At 42.6% G+C, this 23819-nt stretch overlaps 1 protein-coding gene and 1 long non-coding RNA gene across 5 annotated transcripts in view; one reads left to right on the top strand and one right to left on the bottom strand.

Annotated features, from left to right (window-relative positions):
• CDH20 (cadherin 20) overlaps positions 1-20998 on the bottom strand; it is a 206646-nt gene extending 185648 nt beyond the window's left edge. For all 4 annotated transcript variants that reach the window (XM_023242055.2, XM_023242056.2, XM_023242057.2 and 1 more), the window contains exon 1: positions 20877-20998. The gene's annotated coding sequence lies outside the window, so the exon portion shown is untranslated. The remainder of the gene's footprint in view (positions 1-20876) is intronic.
• Positions 1479-5341, top strand: LOC123381457. The gene is made up of 2 exons (XR_006588471.1): positions 1479-1532; positions 5185-5341. It is a non-coding gene; the product is annotated as an uncharacterized LOC123381457 (long non-coding RNA).
• Positions 20999-23819: the final 2821 nt, after the last annotated feature.

The following is a 23819-nucleotide window of genomic DNA, read 5'->3' as shown; positions in this document are numbered from 1 at the left end:
CCCAAAAACTGAAGATCTTGATAAGCTGAATAGATAAAATAGAAGAGATAAAATGTATTAGAATTTAATGGGGTATGGTGGGGAGGAAATTACCTTTAGATCCCCAAAAGTAATTGTCTAAGTCCAATATGAAGGGAGTTGAGCTTAAAAGCCGTTCATTCAAAGAAGACCTGGGGATTTTAATTAGCCAGAGGCTTGCATGCTGTTTGGCAAGAGTGTGATGTGGCTAATCACACAGCAAGGAAGGTAGTGGTTCTACTGTCGGAATAGTGCTGGACCCACACTGTCCAATAGAACTGTCTGTGGTGATGGAAATGTTCCATATCTGTGCTGTCAGTATGGCAGTTACTAGCCACATGTGGCTGTGGATAGCACTGGAACTGTAACTAGTGAGCCTGAGGAACTGAAGGTTTAATTTCGTTTAACTTTCACTAATGTGAGTTTAAAATTAAATGGCCACATGTGGCTGGTGGCTACAGTACTGGACAGTGTAGGTGAAGATCGAGAGAGATCTCAGTGGGGGGTGGGGTTGGCAAACTGGGGAATGGCAGTCGAAGGGTATTTGATAGGTTGTGTGCCTGTGAGGGACCATTTCGGTCAACAGTACAGAATTTTAATGAACGTTAAACTGAGCGCAGAGCACTGTGGTAGACACTATAGGGTATTCAAAAGCAAGTGGGGCTGTCCGTGCAGTTATAGATCTTATAATGTCTTATTGAGACCAACGGGAACACAAGTAGATAAATCATTAGTGTTGGTATTGCAACATGAAGTCCCTTTTGTGGGAATCTAGGGGATGGAGAAGTGAATACCAGCCTGTGGATCTGAGAAGGTTTTGTGGGGGGAGTGGTGGGCTTTGAAGAGTATGTCAGGCTTGGAGAGATAGAGATTAGCATCAAGATGAGGAAAGGCCCAGGGTCAGGAAAGAGTAAGACCGGAGAGAAGAATGTGTACCAGTGGGAGGGAAAGCTTGTGTGGAAGCAAATGGTGGAGAAGCTAGTGCCTCTCTAAAAACTTCAGGCTTTGTTTTCTGGACAATTAAATGAGTATTTCTAAGTTGGAAATGGATGTATCGCACCCTTCTTTTGTAGGGGCACAGACCGTGGAGGTGACTGGAAGTGAGGGGCAATTGTTAGTAGGGTCACCATGAAGTGAAAACATGAGCAGCAGATGTGGGTGACCAGATTGCAGTCTGCTTGGGGGACGACACTACCCTTAGTCCATTTGAAGCATCGTTGTAACTAAAGGGATGAGGGTTATTCCATGTAACACGAGAGGAGCAAAGGTTGCGCTATATGAAGGCAGATTTTGGATCAATCAACTGAGTAGATTTCTTCTTTTTTAAAATAGTTTTGAGAGAGCACAAGTGGAGGAGGGGCAGAGAGCGGGGACAGAGGATCTGCAGCAGGCTGTGTGCTGACAGGCTGACAGCAGCGAGCCTGATGTGGGGCTCGGGCTCACGAACCTCGAGATCGTGACTGGAGCTGAAGTCAGACGCTCCACCAGTCGACTGAGCCACCCAGGTGCCCAAAGTGAGTCAATTTCTTACCACAAGAGCTTTTGAAGGGAACAGATACCTTGTAAAATGGCCAGGAAGCCCTCACCCACATAAAGGTTTTGTGCTGGGATTAGAGGGAAGCATCCAGCTGCCTTCCGGATTTTGAAATTTCAAGGACTGGTCAAAATAAAGCAAGAGAGGAGTTGGAGTTGCTAACTTTTAGTTTTGCCAAGTGAGAATATTAACTCTTCCCCCAGACACGATCATCTCATCTTCATACCATTTTAGGTAATAAATTTCATCACCACACTCCCTGCTCCCCAAATAGGAAGACAATAATTTAAAAATAAAGAATGGCCCACCCTCAAGGAAAGACAGTGGCCACCCTGATTTGGCTCTCTTGCTCATCTCCCTTGTGATGTGTGCTTTGCATCTCTGAAAACTTTGGCCTCCCTGTAGCCTGGCCAGTGCTTAATAAGCAATGATATTTAAGTTGAAATAACAGTTAGTGTTTGTTTAAGTCTGATAGGCAGCTAATGTGGTCCAGCAGCCAATGTAATTATTATTTCTCAAATTTAGGTTGGGAAAATCACCATTGTTGAAACAGTATTATGATAAGCCCCCAGAAATTTGACAGAACAGTTACAGAAATGAGATGGTGGTCCAGGTACAGAATGATGTAATAATTAGTACAACAAATGTCATTTTTAAAGCCTCCAGAAATAGACAAAAGAGAGAAATCCCAGCCACAAATAGTTATCACAGAGGGCAAAACTTTCCACTTCTTTGTTATCATAAGTCGTGAAGCCTCATTGATGCATATTTTATCACAGCACTCTTGCCATATGTGATCTGAAGTTTCCGAGCACATCCCCAGGGACCACGGTTACTGATAGAGATAATCAAGAATTCCTTTTATGCTCCTCTCAACACCGCCACGGCTCAGATTGAAATTAGCATCTTTTACAATGAAATATCAGTTGCTGTCACAAACAGACATGACAGCTGGGGAGAGAGGCCTGTTTATCCAGTTATACTCGTCACGTCTTCAGTTCATTATGGTTTATTAAGATGTGTACTGTAAGCTCCTGAATGGCGAGACATGGAGTTTTTGCACAATGATTGTCATTTGAGTAGAGGCATCGAGAAGCTGTTCTTAAATAGGGCTGTGAGGGGTGATAAAGGTCAAAGATCAAAAAATCATCATACGAAGGCATCTGCTCTAACTGTAATCACTTATTCTCTCCAAACATGTCTTTCTAAGATGGTATTTTCTCACTCTTGTAGTGTGAGATATTACTTTCCAGTGCAAAACCATTTGAGAGGAACTTGGTAACCGGTACTCAGCTTGCATTAAGTACCTACTATGTTGTAGGAACTGTGTTAGATGCTTCTACGTGTTCTCTCATGATACACAGTGATGACGTCAATCTCACGACGTGGGTAGTAGGAATATATTTTAAAGAAAGATGTCAAGTTACTTGACCAAAGTCACACAGCTTATACATAGATTTGAGAATTCTAAACCTGCTGCTTTAAAAAACTTTTTAAAAAATATTTATTTATTTTTGAGAGAGAGAGAGAGGCAGAGAGAGACGGAGACAGAATCTGAAGCGTGCTGCAGGCTCCACGCTCTGTGCTGACGGCGCAGGGCTTGAACCCACAAACTGTGAGATCGTGACCTGAGCTGAAGTCAGACACTTTACTGACTGAGTCACACAGGCGTCCCACAAACCTCCTGCTTTTTAAACTATCCTGTACCACTGAAAAAACTGTTGTGTGTGTATGTTTTGAAACAGTCATTTTTATTGGCGACAGGTAGTAAAGAGGACTGTAGTCCCTATCTTCTTCTGATAGTATTTGCAGTTACCATTTATTGTGTGTTTCCTATGTGTTAGGGAAGGTGCACAATGTTTTATCAAATATAATGTGTATATTGTAACAAATATATAAACAAATATCAAATGTTTAATCAAATATAATTCCTTTGAGATTGGCATTATTATTCCCACTTTTCAGATGAGTGAACTTGCTCAGAGAGATGAAGTTAAATTGTCCAGGAATTTAAGTAAATATCACTGGCTCAGAAAGAGTCAGGAATAGTGATCGAAAACCAGCCAGACTCCACTGTCTGTGGCTTAAACCCCCAGCCAGTGCTCCTGGAGCTCATCAGATAGGGGGAGCGACACCCACATTCCCAGAAAGTGGGGTGGGTTATATATGATCCTGGAACCAGCAGCAACCATACTCAGGCTGTCTGGTTCCGGAGATAGTGCACTTGACCATTATACAGCACTGCTGTGTTGTATCTCCTGAGGTTTGTTAAGGGGTTTGCATTTCACGTTACAGATACAGTGAAATTCCTGACACTGTTCTCCCACCCCCTTTCCCCATCCCCAGTGCCACCAAACTAGGTGAGTTTATCTAAGCACCAAGATGCTTCCCAGTAGTAAAGAAAAAGTTGGGAGCTGTGTTCACGTGCTGAAGAGTCCCATTTCTTTTTCCTGGGCATGTAGGAAGAGTACATTTCTCAGTCTCCCTGCTGATAACTTGGAGTCAAATGGTAGGGTTCTGGTTGGTGAAAGGCAGTTGAAAGTGACATACACCACTTCATTACTAACTATAAAACACTCTGAAAGACCCTCCCTCTGCACTTTCTGCCTTTCCTCCTCCGTTGACTTCAAGCAAAGATTTCTGCCCTTCAGTGAAGTAGAACCAAGAGATGGAAGCAGTCTGTAAATTTTGGAGTCATTTCTTGGAGGAGAAGCACTCAGACCGACCGCCTGATAGGAAGCTGAACTGTGATGTGAAATAGACTACTGTCATGTTAAACCACTGACATTTGGTGTTTTTGTTATAGTCGCTAGAAGGTAGTGTGCCCTAAGTACTGCAGACAGTAATAGTTCTGAGCCCTCATGGTGCACCCTTTCTCTTTCCAACACATAACACGGTCAGACATCCACTTATGGTTCCTTTTCATTGAGGAAGGAATCTTGCTTGGACTTCCCCTCTCAACTGGAGACTCTGGGAGTCTAGTCCTAGAACCGAAGGGATTATTGAAGGGAATTCAGCTTTGGTAGAAAGTCAAGTGCCTTGCTGGAAGAAACTGAAGGTTTGGAGACCAGCAGTAATTTCATGCTGGGAATTGTAACAGAAATGACAATGGCTAGAACATAAAGCCAGTAGACAGAAAAACCTAGATTCTTTGGTATTTCTTAAGACTAGACAGAAATAGACATTGGTAAATGGCATGAAATGCAGTGGTCATCTAATCAGTACAGAGGCACTGTGGGGGGTGGTGGGGGATGTGGGCGGGTGGCATGGGGCCCTAGAATCCAGTTTCAGGTTAGGCAACTATTGTGTGGCCACTGCGAGTTACTTCTACTCAGTGGGTCCAAACAGTATTCAGGGGTCCCTTAATGCTTGAGTCAATCTAAATGTGACAAATACGTTAATAAGTTGTATTGGTTGAAACATCACTGTTATGGTACAAATGTATATCTCCTCCTCAGATTCACACGTGGAAGCCCTAACTCCCCCTCTCCCAGTGTGGCTATATTTGGAATAAGGAAGTAATGAAGGTTAAATGAGGTCATAGGGTGGGGACCTGATCTGATAGGTCTAATGTTCTTAGAAGAGACACCAGAACTCGCTTGCTCTCTCTCTCTCTCTCTCCCTCCCCCCAGCCACACGTGCACAAAGAAGAGATGACATGAGCACACGGTGAGAAGGTGGCCATCTCAATCCGAGGAAGGCGCTCTCCCTAAACACTGACTCTGCTGGCAGCTTGATCTTGTTCTCCCAGCCTTCAGAACTAGGAGAAAATACATTTCTGTTGTTTGAGCTACCCCGTCTGCGCTGTTTTGTCATGGAACCCCTATAGACTAATACTCCACCTTTGGCTCTGATTCTCTAGTCATCCATTTAAATCTTCAGTTTATGTTGGTTTATAGAGATAGGTGCCAAATTACATTGTAGCAAGCTACAATGTGATATTGACCAAAACATCCAGTTTTAATATGGTTTATTCTCTCTCTTTTTTAAATTGTTAAATGTTTTATTTATTTTTGAGAGAGAGAGACAGAGCATGAGTGAGGGAGGGGCAGAGAGAGAGAGAGAGAGAGAGACGGGGGAGGGAGAGGGAGAAAGAGACAGTCTGAAACAGGCTCTGGGCTCTGAGCTATCAGCACAGAGCCTGACATGGGGCTCGAACTCGGGAACAACGAGATCATGACCTTGGCTGAAGTTGGACGCTTAACCAGCTGAGCCACCCAGGCGCCCCTACTCCTCTCTTTTTTTATCACATGCATGTGGCAATTTAGGAGTTCATATAGTACTTTGGCCTAATTTGGGATGTTGCTGCATTTGGCTTTTAGGCTTAGTTTGGAGAGATGTGGCTTGAATGAGCATGTGCTGATTCTCACTGCAGATCCTCTAGATCCTGAATCTATAGATACCCATGGAAAAATAATTGCCATTGTACTGTGTAGGAGTGAATATCTAAAAAGTGCATGCTAACAACAGTGAAAAGGGCACACTTCTTTACATGGCAAAAAACAGAATGGAGTCATTATGGAATCTGTAGGAAACTTTCATTAAGAACTTAAATTCCTGGGGCGCCTGGGTGGCGCAGTCAGTTAAGCGTCCGACTTCAGCCAGGTCACGATCTCGCGGTCCGGGAGTTCGAGCCCCGCATCAGGCTCTGGGCTGATGGCTCAGAGCCTGGAGCCTGTTTCCGTATCTGTGTCTCCCTCTCTCTCTGCCCCTCCCCCGTTCATGCTGTGTCTCTCTCTGTCCCAAAAATAAATAAATGTTGAAAAAAAAAATTTAAAAAAAAAAAAAAGAACTTAAATTCCTTCTAAATGAACCTATTTCCTGGATAGCTCATATTCATGCATCTCAACCTGGGAAGACAGATTCAGAGACAGTGTTTTAGGTTCAACTTATAAATGAGTATTTCAAACTGCTAACAGTTAATGAATTTCTCTAGGTTTCCCTGGGAAAGTGCCAATATCTAGGACCTAATTCCCCCTGTTCATTTTGCATCTGGGCTGGATTTGCTAGGAGGCAGATGGTGAAAGTCAGAAGATATTTTAGCAGGTAGGGCATGGAAAACAGGTTTGCCAAAATACCATGTGGTGCCTGGAATTCAGAGATGGAGACATGGTTAGTTGTTCTGGTAATTGCTGAGTTTCTCAAGGCCATTTCTAAAGAGTATACCTTTCAACTCCTGCAGTCTTCAACCTTTAAAGCACAGCCCACATGACATTTAACAATAAATTTACTTTCCCCAGCACATCACAAAGCTACACCTAGATTCCAAGGAGCAATATCCCCTCTCTGCTTTGAAGAACTCATTACTCAGGTAAGAAAATACACACCTGAGCCACCCACCATCACTGGTAGAAACACCTTCAAACGTGGTGCACAAATGTAAGTTGTACGGGGAGAACAACGGAAGCTTGGGGATGGGCAGAGAAATCTATGGCTAATTGAGTTCTCATCCAGGAAGAGATGTTTGAGTCATATTTTGGGGAAAAGGATCAGAGATAGTTCCAAAGAAATGTGGTTTCCTCAAGAGGTGGGAGTGACATGAGCAAGATTGTGGTAGAAACAGTTCCTAAGAGTGGAAGAGTGAGGAAACTGACTTAATTGGCAGGGAAAGTCCATACTTCCTTTTAAAAACATTTGTTGAGATCTAAAATGTCCCAAGTAGACCAAAATAGTATGAAATCAGTTGCAGCCAGAAGGGTGGTTGGCAGATGGTGCTGAAAACATGAAATAGCACATGTAAAACTAATTTGCAAAGGCAAGGCTCTATTCATTCACCCAGCAGGTAATTTTTATTTATTGCTATAGTCATCGGCTGATGAAACTATGTTGGGTTCTTTAACTGAATGGAACACTGGAGATAGGACAGTTGATAATAATTGGTCAAAAATACATCATGAATTTTCAGAAAACAAAGCAACATGTCCACCTGAAAGGGAAGAAGAGTGCTGTCTATGAATTTCTCAAAGTCTCCAGAGAGCAACATCGGGAGTCCCCCCACCCCTCCTAAATTATATTGAGAAAATTCTATGGAGGCCATGTGAGGAGAGGGTTAGGAACAGATAAGACCTAATGTGGCTGCTACAAGGAAAATCATTATTTCAAGTTTATTGACAGCATCTCATCTCCTTAATTATAGCTTTGTTGACAGCTATTCGCTTTGCATGCACAGAATCCTTTTGAAACAATTCATATTTCAATTTGCCTTGAAACCAGAGAATTGTTGAAGAGAGGTGGTATTTTGTTTTTGTGTTTCTGATAGTGGTAAACAGTCTGGGATGTCGGCCTGGAGTTGTGGGGCAGAAACTTCCTAGGTTAACCTTCTCAGTACCTCCTCCCATTCCTTGCCCTCTGACTCACACATTTATACAATTACCGGAGCTCTAAGGGAACAGAGAGCAAGAACAAGAATATAACTGATGGACCATCGAGTTATCTGGCATACCCAGCATGAAGTAAGCCCAGCACTAAGTTGGGGAGTATGGCCCACCAGCACCCCAGGACAAGTAGGAAGTTGCTGAGCTAAGAGAGGAGGTGGGACAAGAGATGTTTTCAAGCTTGGGCATTTGGACTTCACTTATGAAACTTGTCTTTCTAAAAATTGAACTCCAAAAAAAAAAATTGAATTGCTAGATAGCAGGGCATACCTGTATTCAAGTCAAAGGCCAGAAACACTTCCCCAGTCAACTGTAAATGATTTGGATCATTTACAATTTTCACATAATCTTGACTTCTTCAGTTCTCTCAATCAGCGTAGATAATGATCATTGAATTAAACTATTCAATTAACCTCGAATCTACCTAGATTCCCCTTTTGGCCAACCCTCAAAGAAAAATGTCTGTGTCAAACTTGCATTTCATTTTAGTATTTTGGTGTTCCTTGAAAAATTCTACTTACACTCATAAATAAAGAATACTTGTCAGAAGCTACGCTTTTCAATTTTTTAAAAAACAATTTTTTTTCCAGGCTCCTTCCATAAATTGTTTATTGTTCAATATGGCTGTGGCTTTTCAATGCAGTTACTTATTTTTGATGCCTTCAATTTGGTTTAAATATTTCTTTTTCCCAGCACCAAATGTATGAAAGGTTTCTTTTTATCTCAAAGATGCAAGAGTTCTCTTTGGTATCTTCCACTGGACATTAATAATGGTGGGGTGGGGGTAAAGGGAAGGTAACAGATCTCTTTAACTTAAAAGCTGCTTATCATAATGAAACAAATTCCTAATAGTGCCACACTTTCTCTTTACCCTTGTGATAAATAAGGCTGTGCCTTAGTGGTCTTTTTCTCCCCTCTACGTCACATACTTCTACCCCAAAGGTCCCCTAGCCAATGACTTCTAAAGGTGTCTGCATGGCCTTATGGGCAGCAACTTTCTTAGAACTATGATTGAAGGGAGAGATCGATGCCATATGACTTTTGACAGATATTGACTCAAGAAACTGGGAAGTCCAAGGTCAAGGGACCAGTAGCAGCACTTGCCCGGTACATTCCTCAGTGTTCTTAGGATGTTTCTCTCTCAGGTCAGTTTCTGGTTTATTCTGTAGGAAACCCCTGAATAACCAGTCAGCTCATGAGTGACTGGGGTGTGCTTTCATACACTCTGTGCTCCACACTGCTTTGAGTTGTAGAGATGTTTCCTGTGACTCATGTTCATTTAGGAGACATCTTCGTTCTTGATTTAGAATATTTCCCACCACAAAGTACATTGAGAACACTCTTTTTATAAAGGTTTCCCCCTGTGGAATAATATAAAAACCTAGGAGGAAATCCGTGAATAAAACATGAATGTGCTCATCTCTGTTCTACATCACTAAGTCATATGAACATTCTTAAAGCCACAGTTTGACATGGTGCAATGGTACCCTCATGAGTAAATGTTACAGTAAAAGGCTCAACAAGGCAGTTATTTTAGACATGTGCCGGGTGGGCTGTAACATATAGCGCCGGACTCTTTTTTTAGCAGCAGATGACCCCTGTCATCGACAGAGGAGGCACTCTGTGAGCCACAGGGCCTAGCAAAGCCTTCTGCCTTTTGACGAAAGAGCCGCCTGCTGAGAGCTGCGTCCGATGCCATCTTCAGTCCTGTGATAAGTGCTTGGGCCCCTTCCTACAACTGCCTTTATGCTCTGCGAGAATGAAAAACCTACAATTATGGACTTCAGTTCACAGTGAAGTGCATAGAAGCACCAGGGCAGCAGTAAGTTTAGAAAGAGAGTGCTGAACTATGTTTGAAGTCTTTGGCTGATTATTGTCTGGAATGGTGAGCAGGAAACAGCATTCCCTGAGAATAGGAAGTTGCCAGATGGAAATTGCAAAATGGAAGTTCTCTTTAAGAAATCAGAGTCACAAATAGGCTGAATGCAGGGCTCTCCGGCAGAAGAGGTTAGACCTTCTCAGGATCTTTTTTGGCATTGAAATAATAAAGGCATTGAAAGTAGTTTTAAAAATCAGTTTATTTTTTATGAAATAGCCAGTAAGATAATCATAAAGCAAAAGACAATCCAACAAGATAATTAGGATCAGAAAAGAACACAATCTCTAATGATGTAACTGTCTAAAAACCTTGGCCATGAGAATTTCCTGAATTTGTGGAAATCAAAGTTATCAGTCTTGTTGTTATATAAGTACTTTTAGCCTGGAGGCCTGGGTTCTAATTCTCTAATTTACAAAATGGTATCTAAAATGCTATTGCCAACTCTTTCTTCTGTAGATGCTTAAAAAACCCACAAAAAACAAAAAACAAAAAACAAACCTAAAAACCCCGTTTTGCTCATTTACTTAAAGTCAACCCATAGCAATCAATATGCACTATTTTGAGGGGACAATATCATGGATAATAGAAAACAGCAAATAATTTTTTAAATGTTGTATTTGAGTCTTTGGAAAATGTTTTAGGTATTTGCATTTAAATAGCCATATGTCTCAAACTCTAGAAATTGCCAGCCTTTCAAACAAAATAGTGTATCCCTGTTAAATGGATGAATCGCTATGCTGTATATTTATAAAACAGACTTTGTAACTTTGGACTGTCAGTTTCAAGTTGTAAGACTGGAATCAGTAGCTGTGTCATCCTGGATAAGTTACTTCTTTGTGACTCCCATTTCTTCAGTTGCAAAGTGGTGATGATACCAATCCTTACGTTATGGGGTTCTTACCAGGAATAGTTGGACAATATGGGGAATACACTTTACGGAAGCCTTGGCACACAGGAAGTGGTTCTTATTCTCTATGATGATACATGGTAAGGTTCCCTGTCCTTATTGTATTGCACTTACCCCTGTAACTCTAAATATCTGGATTAGAGATAACTTAGATCTTGCTCTTACCAGAATTATACTGAGTAGTTTACAAGGTCAATAATAGCCTATAAGAAACAGTTCATATACACTGAAGGGGTAGAAAGCACCCTGGAGAATGTCTGGTACATTCTCCCATCTATTTGGGCTCAGACTTCCATAGGCCAGTCAGCAGCATGTTTCCCTCTGATGACTGAGAGCTCACTGCTTCCCAGGGGAGCCCATTCCAATATAGGACAATTTGTCATTAGGAAGCTTGTCATTATGCTGGGATAAAATTTGCTTCTATGTAGTTTCTATTCAGGGGTTCTTGTTCAACGGTCAGTGGCGACGCAGAATAAATTTAATTTCTATTTTACATGAAGATATTCCAGATACTTGGAGATGACTGTTCCGTCTTTTCCATGTCAGGTCTTTTCTGTGTTGGGTCTGCCATTTTGAAGACCTTCAACCATTTCTCTCATCTCAAAGGGCATATTTTTTAGCATATTTTGGGCATATTTGGGTTTATTTTGAGGGCAGTGGCTGTATTCTACAGATAGGACTCAGGTAGAGTGTGGTGAGTAGAACAGAATGAGACAACTCAGGTGCCAGGGTGCCACTCACCCTTCACATGGTTTATCTTTCTCACAGGCATTTGTTCATGTGACATTTCAACTTCTTAGCTCTGTCCCATCCTATCAACCTTTTTGATCCCATTTCTTCATCTAATGTATCACCTTTCCCTTCTGGCTTCATTAAATTTATAAATATGATCGGCATACTGTCATCTGCACATTTGTGCCACAAATTAAAATAACTTGTAATATGGGGCGCCTTGGTGGCTCAGTCGGTGGAGTGTCCCGACTTCACCTCAGGTCATGATCTCATGGTTTGTGAGTTCGAGCCCCGCATCAGGCTCTGTGCTGACAGCCTGGAGCCTGGAGCCTGCCCTCTCTCTCTCTGCACCTTCCCTGCTCGCACTCTCTCTCTCTCTTTCTCTCTTTCTCTCTCAAACTAAATATACATTAAAAAAATAAAATAAAATAACTTGTAATACATGCCAACAGAGGCTTACAGTAGAGAATTCAAAACCTATACTAGGTTAACCATAGTTTCATTCATTTATTAAGGAAGTATTAAAGAACTATGTGCTCAGCATGATGTTGCATTCAGGTGGTAAAAAGATGAACAAGAGAGATCCCATCCCTGTCCTCCTGGTACTGGAGTCTAGTGGAAAATGTATTCATTGGCGTTTGGGGGCACTGTGGCTTAAAATTTTTCAACCATTTCTACCAGTCTTTGTTGGTACAAAGATATAATTACAGCACGGTCTTGATCACCCAGTTTGCGCCCCAAAGGAAACCGTTTAATAGGAAAAGATACTAATAAAGACCTGTTTACTTAATACTTTTTTCTCTCAAAGTTTTGTCTAGGGTAATTTTAGAAATCATCTATAATGTGGCCAACATAACTATGAGAATTATGTATATTATTATTTGGAAAATGGATGACCTACCCTTAAATTGAAAACGTGTGCTTTGGTAAGCAATGCATGGAGGTTGAACTTTGCCCAAGCCGGCGGTTCTCTACCAGGGGTAATCTTGCCCAGCAGGAGGCACGTGACAGTGTCTGGAGACATTTTTGGTGTTCACAGTCGGAAGGAAGGAAGCTAACAGATAGAGAGCAGGGATGCTGCTGGATATCTTATAGTGTACAGGTCAGCTCCTTTCTCACCCCTCCAATAAAGAATTAAGAGTTATCTACTACAAATATCAGTAGTGTGGAGGCTGAAAAATCCCGCGCTAGGGGAGGCAATGTAACGGGAGCGGGAGAGTCCGGGGTTTGAAATCTGCCCTCAGTGACCACTTAACCTTGTGCCTCTGGTTTTGCATTTGCAAAATGAAGATGGTAACAATGCTGTCTTCACAAAGAGGACTAATGAGGTCATGCATGCGAAATACTCTGTGTAGCGTCTGGCACAGCGGCAAGGACTGAAATAAATGGTGGTTATTTTTATTGTCCTGTTTGCTTTCTCTGTGAATACTACGCATTTTAATTGACACAAGCGAACTACTGTATATATAGATGTACCCAAAGAAACAGATAGCACTTCTATATCATGAAGAAATCTGTTGTTTTCCTGTGTTTAAAGAAACAACCCTCAGCAATTTGATCTCCAAATGTTCACCAGCCCGTGAATCGGATGATAGCCTCTGTGCTTAGCTGCCTGAAGTATTCCAGGGAGATGCTGAACTGCCAAATGGATTAATTTTTTAATGACTGCTTGAGGATTTTATTTCCAAATACCAGTATACTTCCCATTTTTAGACTGAAGTACATGTTCCGAGTGTTATGGAGATGAAAGCATGGCTAAGGGTAAAGGTAGATAAAACTGGAAGACCTCAAAACTACCATATTAATGAAAATGTATTTTGACTGCTAGATACTTTTCGCTTTAAATACAGTTTGTAGTGATATTAATGATAGTACAAAAATTATATTTAATATTTATTTATAAGATGAACGTCCTTGCCAATTGGAGTGCTTGCCAGTTTGTATAAATTAAGGGCACAGATTTAGATACTTATTTAATATCCAAAAAAGTTTATAAGACCCATGCTCTCAAGCGTGGCTTCTTCTTTCAGTGATGTGATGATGCTGCCTTTGCAAATTCATACTCCAGATGAGGCCTTGGACATGGAGAATCAAGGGATTTGAAGAAGAGGGAGACCAGAACCTGTATTGTTTCTTGCATTAGAAAATGAAGAGAAGGCAACATATGGGCTTGTGTGTGGGTGGGCAGAGATGGCTGTAATGTCCAGTTGGTTTTTCCTTGACCTTAAAAGGTGGCAAATCGGTGATGACTTTTGCACTCTACATGTCTATTCAAAATATCTGCATGGAAAAAGATCTTAGACACAGGGATTGAGTGTTTATTTCCATCTGTTCTGATACTTATTTCAGAGCACTAATAATTTTAAAATTAAAAAACATGGATGTGGTTGCCTTTAGAAATTACTTCTAAATGAAGTTCCTTTAGCCAATTTTTAATTAAATGGCTAAATGAGATTACTTCTATTCATTGAAAAACAAATTATGGTAAGTTCATTGATCATTCATGATATATACAAATTAACCACGATTATTCATGATATATACAAATTAACCACATATTAAGAGTTGGTTAGGGATTCAAAGACATTGGCTTTATAAAGTAAAATAAAGTGATAATGAATATGATAGTAAATGTACACTCTTCCTTCAGGAAAATATTATGTATACAATAGCTTTAGCCACAGATTTTTAGAAATATGTTTAAAATATGTATATGCTCAGGTACACACTTAAAATGTCTATCCAACAATTTATATCAGCTACTATTTAATAAGCTGTATTGTAAGTTGGGGGTGAAAAATGGAAACCAAAGTTTGGATCCATGCAAAGATATCAGCTAGAGAAGGAGAAAGCTGTACTGTGCATCTTTTCATGCTATTTTGACCACAACCTTAACTGTAATCCTAGTAAACAACTCTCTCTGGGAACAAGGGGTAATTGAATCTTCATGCTAATTCTATCCTGGTTTTCTCTTGACTACTAGCTCCCAATTATGCTAACATATTATACCACGTACTGTTCTCTAAGAAAACACCAAGACCATGGTGTTCATTCCACTAAGGTCAGACCTAAAAGGAAAACAAACAAACAAACAAACAAACAAGGCTGCTGATTTATCTATAATAGACATTTTAGTTCCTTACGGGCACCTGTTTTTGATTGATATTCAGTTAACATTGCTGATTTTAGTTACAAATTAGGTGCAAGGGCAGGTAAGTGTGAGCGTATTGGCCACAAGTAACTTTAATGGAAGTTTCTGTCCTTATAGATATTGAACACGCTATTGCAGTTGCATGGTTGGGTTTGACCATATGTCAGATAAACCTCAATGACAACCAGAAGTAGCCACTGCCACTGGCAATGGAATTATTATTTTATTAGTAACCCTTTAATTAGTTGATGCAGGAGGGAACATGCAGCCATTTAGTCAGAATTGATCTGATGAATACTCAGTACTTCAAGGGTGGAATTTGTGTGACTACTTGTTGGGAATAATAATCATTTGGTGATGGGTCATCTTTATTATGAAGAGATACCATGCATTTTTAACGACTTATGTAGATATGCATACAATATTTAGGTAAAACTCAACAAAACACCAACACAAATGGAAAGCCTTTAAAGATTTTCCCTCTTAGGGGTGCCTGGGTGGCTCAGTCAGTTAAGCGTCCGACTTCAGCTCAGGTCATGATCTCATAGTCCGTGAGTTCGAGCCCTGTGTCGGGCTCTGTGGGGAGAACTCAGAGCCTGGAGACTGCTTCAGATTCTGTGTCTCCTTCTCTGTCTGCTCCTCCCCTGCTCATGCTCTGTTTCTCTCTGTCTCAAAAATAAATGAAAACCTTAAAAAAATTTTTTTTAAAGATTTTCCCTCTTTTCTCACCTCCCTTATAGCCACACCAGAATGAACTTGCCAATAATTATTACTGTTGGTCACAGGCATGTCTTGCCCGTTTAGAGAAAAAATTTAAAGTAACAAAGTATTCAAGTACAGTATTTCACATAATATTTTATAAATTCATCTAACTTGGAAATTTTATTAATTCTATTTTATTTTCCTTATAAAAATGAAATCAACATATATTTATTGAGAATCTACTATATGTAAGATTCCAGCTATGAGCTATAGAACTATAAAGAAATGTCTCTTCCATGCAAGAGAACTCTTTGCTCTCAACACGGTCAAGGCATTAGTTGGAATAAACTCCAAACTTTTAATTAGATTGTCAAAAATTCTTAAATTTTTTTAATGTTTATTCATTGTTTTGAGAGAGAGGGAGCACGCACGTGAGCGCAAGCCAGGGAGGGGCAGAGAGTGAGGGAGACACAGAATCTGAAGCAGGCTCCAGGCTCAGAGCTGTGCTGAGCCAGATGCGGGCTCCAGTTCCCGAACCTTGAGATCATGATGTGAGCCAAAGTCGGACGTTTAAGCAACTGAGCCACCTAGGTGCCCCTAAACATTGTTTAAAGTAGTAAAAACACCCCCATTTCAGGTAGTGCTGTGCATGTATTTGACGTTTGTACTTTGTATGGTATTTTATTATGTAATTGGCCTTTAGCTCTGGAAGAAGAAATGAGCGGTATTGTTATAACTTTACTTTGCATATTTTAAAAAGACCTACCAGTTTATAGTTTCCCTTACTCTTTTATTGCAGTTATTAACTGATGCATTCCCATACCAAATGTTCTTTCTTTTATGATTCCTTAAACTTAAAAAAAAAAAATTACATATACCTTGAGGGGAATCGGGCCGTTTCTAGTTTGCATTGCACTTGAGTAATGCTTTGAGCTGAATATTTTTAGGGTTCTAAAATTAAGTGAATCCATATGTAATTAGGAATGTTCTTAACTAGACAGTCCTGGTTAGCAGGAGATTGGCAGGTTATTCTGAAAAACTATTTAGCGAACCATGAATAGCAATTAAATGAGAAAAGGCTAAATTTCTCTTTATAATGGGTTGTTGCCATAATTTAATGTGGCAATATGATTTTCTATTTTTAATTGCTGTAGACAGTGCATTTCGTAAAGTAGATATTGTCATCTGAAAGGTAGAGTTCCATAATTTTGTACCACTTACGCTCTTTAACACCCAGCAAGTGTTCTGCCTTTGCAATCCCTTTTGATTCATGATGGGTAAAAGAAACTAAAGGTTGGTAAAGATAGTTTTGTACTTTACAAATTGAGACCAAATGAATATCTTGGAGAAATGAAGGATTTCTTTTTATGAGACTTTATGGCCTCATGTAATTTAGTATGCTTATTTTATAACATAGTGCTTTTATTCGCAGAACAATTACACTGAACATTGACACTTAAAGATGTTCCTTTTTTAATTAGAATAATGAGAACTTTGCTCCATCTTCCATGTCAATATGAGGATTCAGGGAGGGTTTAAACCTAATGAATACATGGTTCTTCCTTCCAGCCCCCGACACCAAGTACTTAATGCTCTCTACAGTCCCTTACTCATTTCTTTTCTGCAGAAGTCATTTTGGAAGGAATTTATGACAGTGCCATCTTTTAGCAAATACCAATAAGTCACAGTCTCCTGCCTATAATAACTGTAGATGCTCAGCTGCTTAAAATCACCTTTATCACTTAAAATGTTTTCTTTTGTCTCTAAATTAGCATGAAAACACAGAGGAGGCGATTTCTTCAGTTAAATGTGAAAGATTAATCACTAGGCATTTTGTTTCACAATAGAATATAATTAAATGTCAAAAATGGAATATTTACTTCTTAAACTTTAAATGTCTGTGCAAAGAGTGTTGGAGAAGCACAAAAATGTGGTGCTCTTTGCCTGTCTTTTGATTGAGCGGCTGCTAAGGTTTGCACCTAACTAAGATCTAGTAATGGACACCGGGATTACCTAATGTATTCATTACTGCTGTGGTTCCTCAGGCTGTTTTTAGAAGATGCCACATTTTATCCATAACCAGAGTAGAACCTGGAGGGGGGAAAAATGGCAGCAGTGGCTCGTAGATCCAGTGTTCCCAGCGTTCTGGGCATATGAATGTTGCTTTTTTTTTTTTTTTTTTTTTTTTTTTCTTCCCTGAAAAGGAACCAGGATTTCCAAAGTACATCACAGTGAAACAAGTGAAGATAGAAGTGATGTGTTACTTGTCTATTTCTCCCTGCTCTTATTTTCGCTGCTCTGCACTAGTGATTCCAACACCACCAGATCAGAATGAACAATTAACTGTCTAATTATTCTGGTCACACCAGCCCACAATGAAATCTTTATTCCGTGTTTACAGCAATCTTTGGCAGAGGCTGTCTTGCTGTTTCTAAACTAAGAAGAACTGCCCTTTGGCTTCTCTCGGCATCAGCTGCCTTGGTTTCAGCCTCGGATGCCAATAATCAGACTTCTTTTTCTTCCAAAGTGGACATTTTTTTTTAGGGTGAAAAGACCTATTCTCATCACCCCCCCATATATTCTGGCTGATTTATGTTCTGGCCACTGCAGCTCTTCCTTCCGTATCTCTTTACATTTTTCCTCTCTCCATAGAACACCACCAGGCAAAACCCCATTTTAAGTCCAAAATTGTAAAAAATGCTTAACCAAACAGTGCTCACTACTATGAGGGAAGGAAAAATACAACTACTGGTTTATGGGTAGAGGGAAGTCAAGGAAATCCTTCCTGCTTTTCCCAACTGCTAATTTTCTAGCTCAAAAGGCATTCAATAACTTCTCCACCAGGGGAAAACATACCCACTTTTCAGGGGCTCTCTTGATTACTTCCAACTATTTACTTAAATTTGCCAACAGCTGCACGTCTTTGAGAAGCTTCAGAACTTGGGGAATATTTACAAATATATAAGAGGCTGAGAGAGTATGTCTGAATCTCTTTGACATGGCAAGAGAAAACTATTGCACTGTACAGCCGGGGAGAGAGAAGTTAGGGCCGATCCAAAGACAAGAGAAAGGCCATACCTTTACCAAAGGGAGAAGGAAAAAGCACCTCGGGTAGCCCTCTTTGGACCAACTGATGGAGCGCCCTTCCAGAAGCTGAGAGCAGATGACTACCAGTGCTGGGGTCCGCTGCCCTACACTGCTCAACCTTTTTTCCCCAGAGGAACATTTCCCTGCTCTGCAAGGATGATAGCATCTTTCGTCCCCATTCCAGGCTCCATACCCTATGTGATGGTTCCCCTAACAACCCTTGGATCTCGCCTCTCAGCCCCCAGCACTTACTACATTCGCACTGCCTTTCCCTGTGAGAACTGGGTCATTAAATTTTACAGGGGAGAAAGGTAGAAGGGGGCGTTTCAGTAGTATAAACACTGATTAAATTCCCGGGCAACTCTCCCCAAATGAAAGATAATTTTTCTACAAGTATGCACAAGAATGTCAAGAATGCTAAGTCATTTTTATGTTTGTACTTTCCTTTTCCATTTTAATTTTACACTGCCACATGGCACACATGCTAAAAATGTGTCTCCGTAACCTGCAGTGTAGCAAACTTTTCACAAAACGTTAAAATCCCATATTTTATAGACTGTCCTTTCCCAGGATGCTCCCAAGCATTTTCTGGATACAAAATTAGATCATCTCACAACAACTGTCCCATTAGAAAGGCATGGCTACTCCTGCATTGGCAAATAGGGAAAATCAGAAGCACTGGAAAGGAAAGGTCACACCAAAGTCAGTGGTGACAGCCACTCAGTAGACTCTGAGAGCTTGGTTTTCCAATTCATACTACTTCTCACTTGTTCTTCATTTATCTCTCTTTTTGCTCTGGCAGGAAGGGATGTGGCCAGTGAGGAGGCCTGACCTCATCTCCTGTACTTGGCTCAACGCTGACACGCTGTTCTCCCACACTCTTGCCCTGTTTTCTCCGCCATCGGCTGGCCAGCTCTCACCAGGGGCCAAGCCAAGAGGAGCCAACTGCTGGTGCCCTTGTGGCCGCCTCCAGGGTTGGGAACCGAAGCCTGCCCCTGCCAGGTAGCATGTCCAGTGGGGCTTCGAGGGGGGCACACTAAGATAAAAAGTAATTTCCAGATTGTATAAAGACACCAAAGGAAAAAGCTGGGTCAGGTATGGGGTTCACAACTGGCAATGACCCCAGGGCTCCCCAGCCAGGGAGGGCTGAGGAAGGTGAGCTGATGGAAGTACAACGTCCCTCTATAGGATCGGTGCGATCACGGCATACAGTTGTGTCTTGTTGTTTTTGTTGCTTTTAAGTAGATCCAGTGGCTGTGTCCCTGACCCCACCACAGCTCTGAGGGGTAACTTCCTTTGGTGGGAAGACATCAGCGACTAGAAGGGATCAGGGGAGGGCAGACCCAGTTTCCAGGAGACTTACTAACAATCAGAAGACAAAATACTTCCTGGTGGTTGTGCCAAAAACAACAGCAGCAATAGTAACAGTAATGACAATGGCAAAAAATAATGGCACAGCAAACCCTGAATCCACCGGACGACCAACATCCGTCTCCCCACCTGCCCGCCCCCCCCCCCCCCCAGGTGTTCTGCTGCCAGCCCTCTCACTCATTGCCCGGTCTCCGCAGAAAAAAAGGCTCTGGCGCTGCCTCCGGACTGCCCTCCAGGTTCTAGCCCCCACCCTCCGCCCCCATCCCCGAGGTGGATAGCCAGGCCGAGTCTCCAGCTTCAGCCTAAGTCCAGCCCACAGTCTGTCCTGTTGCTAAGGGCGGGCTGGGACTCCGCGGTCGCGTTTCTTTTACAAATCTACAACTTTCACCCTATCCGACCTCCTAGCCGCCCCCCTCACCCCAGCTCTCACCACACGGCAACCACAACGAGCAAAACCCAAACACCCCGCGCGCAATTCAGAGCTTTCCCTGGGAGTGTCAGGGCCCGGAGACAGGAAATCCGGGGAGTTGGCGATGTCCGGCAGGTGGCGGGGACCCTAGTCACCATCACATTCTCCTCCCCCGGCTGAGCTCCAGCGGGGGCGCGGCGAGAGGCGCGGGCTGCGATCGGCCCCGCAAGCGCCCTAGCCTCCCCGAAGCCTTGGTCTCCGGTCCCCCTTCTGGCGCGCATCCCCGAGTTGGGGACGCAGCCAGCCCTCCTCGTCCATCCGCAGCCAGAGGGGCAAACGAGGGCGAAGCCGGGGCCAAGCTCCCCCGCGAGACTGGGGTCCCCAGTCCCCATGCCGCGACGCGCGCAGCCCTGCCACGAGCGCGCCGTGTCCTCCGTCTGCCCCGCCGCGCCCCAGCTCCCTGCTCCCAGAAAACAGCTCCCCAGCCCGGGCAGCCCCTTTACGTCCCTTTCCCCCAAAGTCCGAGGAAGTCCAACTCCGACCGGCCCGCAGGCTTGCCGCGGCATCTGCTACCCGCGGGGAGAGCACGGCGCGGAGCCGGACCCGGCGCAGCGCCGGGGGGGGGGGGGGGGGGGGGGGCGGCTGCCCGGGGCCAGCGGGCTCTGGGCGCCCTGCGCCGGCCCTGCTTCCCCACCCGAGCACCCCGCTTTACCTGGCACGGCCGACGACTCTCCGGGGACGTTCGGTCCAGACTCCTTCGGGGCGGGCGTCCAGCTCACATCGCTGCCAACCTCGCCGGGCGGCCGGTGTCCCGCTGGGTCCCTTCGCCCCCGCTCGCGACGTGCCCCCGCCCCCCACCCCCCGACCCCCTCTATCAAAAGTGTCACAGCTTTTCTGCCTTCAGATCTTTCGCAAAGTCCCTGCGCGGTCGCCGGGAGTTGGGCGGCAATGCCAGGCGCGCCAACCCCGCCGATGCCCTGCCCCGCCCTCCCGTGGCCCCCTGCGCTCTGCCCGGCCGGGGAGAAGAGCCGCCTCGTCGCGGTCACCGTCCCCGGAGCGCGGCGCGCGGTCCGCCTCCCCTCCCTCGCGCCTTCCCTAGCCCGAGTGGCTGCCGCCTGCCTGTGCCGCGGGTCCTCATTCCCCTGCTCATGAATATTCTGACAGAGGCTAATGCCGTGGAAGTAAATTGAATTAGCCAATTGGTGCCAGGAATGTGCGCTCCTTCCTTCTGAGGAGCTGTCTGGAACCCCACCAGATGAAAGCAATTAGAGTCCGGTTGGCACCCTGTGGTTTAGAGCAGTGAGGGGCAAAATGGGTTAATTCTTTAAATGCAGTTTAGATACCACATTTAAATGTTTAAACTCCTCTATTGGCTGAGAGAGTAAGGAAATGTTGAGAGGAAGCAAGAAGAAAGGAGGTGGGTAGTCCTGTGGGGGGGGGGGCGTGTATCTACCCCCCAAACTCCCCCTGAAGTTGAAGTGACTTATTCTGAGTAGATTATGGATTCCAGAAGAGGCAGCTAGTGAGAACAGGAAGATAGGCAAACAGGATCAGAAAGGGATGAATAGCAACCTAGGTTTAACCTTGACCTTGAGGATGCAACAGACCTAATTTTCAGGAGGAGGAGGAGTGAGGAGACATGGCAGATGAAGAGGAAAGCGTCTTATCATTTACTTTTAAGAATTTCTCCAAATGCTCTCATTTTCTTCCTTTGTCCTCCTAGCAAAACCACAGTGTTAAGTCTTCGGGTGAAGTAGAGATGGGGCAGAGTTACCTTAAAGGTCAGTAGTTCCCAAGGAGGCTGAGCCCACCCTCAGGTGAAGAGAGCCTTCTGAATCACACAGTAGCTATGACCAGGCCATTCCAGAAGGCAACTTCTGACTATAGTCCAAGCTTCTTGGTTCTGGGGCCAAACAGACAAGGTTGACAGGAGAGACAACCTCTCTTTTGTCCTGTCTCCAGTCCTGGAATTTCAAGTTCTTCACAAGTTACTGACTACAATTTAGTTTTAACCAGCAGGTAAAGGGGGCAATCCCTGCCCAGGTCTGCATCTACCTCTCTCTCTCTCTCTTTACAGTCTTCAGGTGCAGTGCTTTTAGGGTTTCTTCCCCCATCACTGATTTTCTAAATACAGAAACTTATTTTGATTGAGTTGATTGGTGAGTAACTGTTTTTCTCTTACTTGTGGCCAAATGATCTATGAGTATAAACAACTGATAAAAGTATGTGTCTAAGTAATTGATAAAATTCCCACAAGTGCTCCGATGGAAGTAAATATCCTGGTTAAGGCAGTTATGCCGTATTTTAAGTAGGTTTCAGCAAGGCCTAGAATTGGAACTCACAGTTATAACAGCAATTATTATTACAGCAGCCAGTGTTTATTGAGAACGTGTTCTGTGACAGACAGGCATTGCATCAGTCATCTCATTTAATCTTTCCAACTGCTCTGTTCAGTATACACTATTGTTTTTCCATCTTAATAGACGAGGAAGGTGGCTCAGGAAGATAAGTAGTGTGTCCAGGTCACCTGACGTATAAGTGGGGAAGATGAACTTTGATTCAAAGCAGCTAGGGTCTTTAGGTCCCCAGTAGCCTGTATTGCCTTCTTATCTAAGAAGAGGGCTGGTGTGCTGGTGTTTGGTTGAAGTGATTTCTCCTTAGTGATAAATTCCTTACCAACATTTAGAGAAAACAAACAAAAAACAGGTTTTTTGGGGGGCGTGGGGGCAGGGAGGGATGGTATGGTTAGTTTAGTGTGTTACTTTGATTGGGCCACAGGGTACCTGAATATTTGGTCAGTGTTATTCTGGGTGTTTCTGTGAGGGTGTTTTGGAGGAGATTAACATTTAAATTGGTAGACTAAATAAGACAGATTGCTCTTCCCAGGGTGGGTGGGTCCTATGTAATCAGTTGAAGTCCTGAATGGAATAAAAAAAGCTTACCCTCCTCTGAATAAGAGAATCCTCCTGCCTGATGGCCTTGGAACTGGGATATCAGCTGTGTTTTGGACTTACCAGCCTCCATAACTGCATGAGTCAGTTCCTTATTATTTATCACCTATTGGTTTTGTTTCTCTGGGGCACCCTGACTAATACAGATGGATGCATTCAGTAAATACTACTATTTGTGAATTTCCTGTAAATGTCTGAATATTTCTATCTACCAACACATACTGTCCAGTATACAATAAATATACATTTTTTTTACTTAAGGTTTTCTGGAACGATTATTAATAAGGGAGGAACAATTTTATATATATATATATATATATATATATATATATATACACACATATATATGTATGTATATAAGTATTTTAAATGAAATATATAATTATATATATTTTACATAAAAGCTTATATAAAATATGTAAAATATTTTAAGTAAAATATTGTCTTTGAAGAATTCAACAATGGACCATAATAGGTTGGCATAAAGCAAAGTTTATAGATATAAGAGGGGACAAATTTTAATATTATAATATTAGGAGTAAAAATAAGCTAAATCTCTGAATTCAACAGTTATTGAATACCTATTAAATGCAAGGCACATTTCTATTCAAACATTTTCTATTGAAGTTCACAGTTAAATCAGTTAAAACAGTTGAGGGTCTGCCATACTTTATGCTCTGAAACTTTGGGCAGTTTAAAATGCT

The sequence above is a fragment of the Felis catus genome, chromosome D3 (genome assembly GCF_018350175.1).
Source record: "Felis catus isolate Fca126 chromosome D3, F.catus_Fca126_mat1.0, whole genome shotgun sequence".
Taxonomy (NCBI): domain Eukaryota; kingdom Metazoa; phylum Chordata; class Mammalia; order Carnivora; family Felidae; genus Felis; species Felis catus.
Note: the sequence above shows the minus strand (reverse complement) of the source record. Positions and strands in the feature narration are given on the sequence as shown.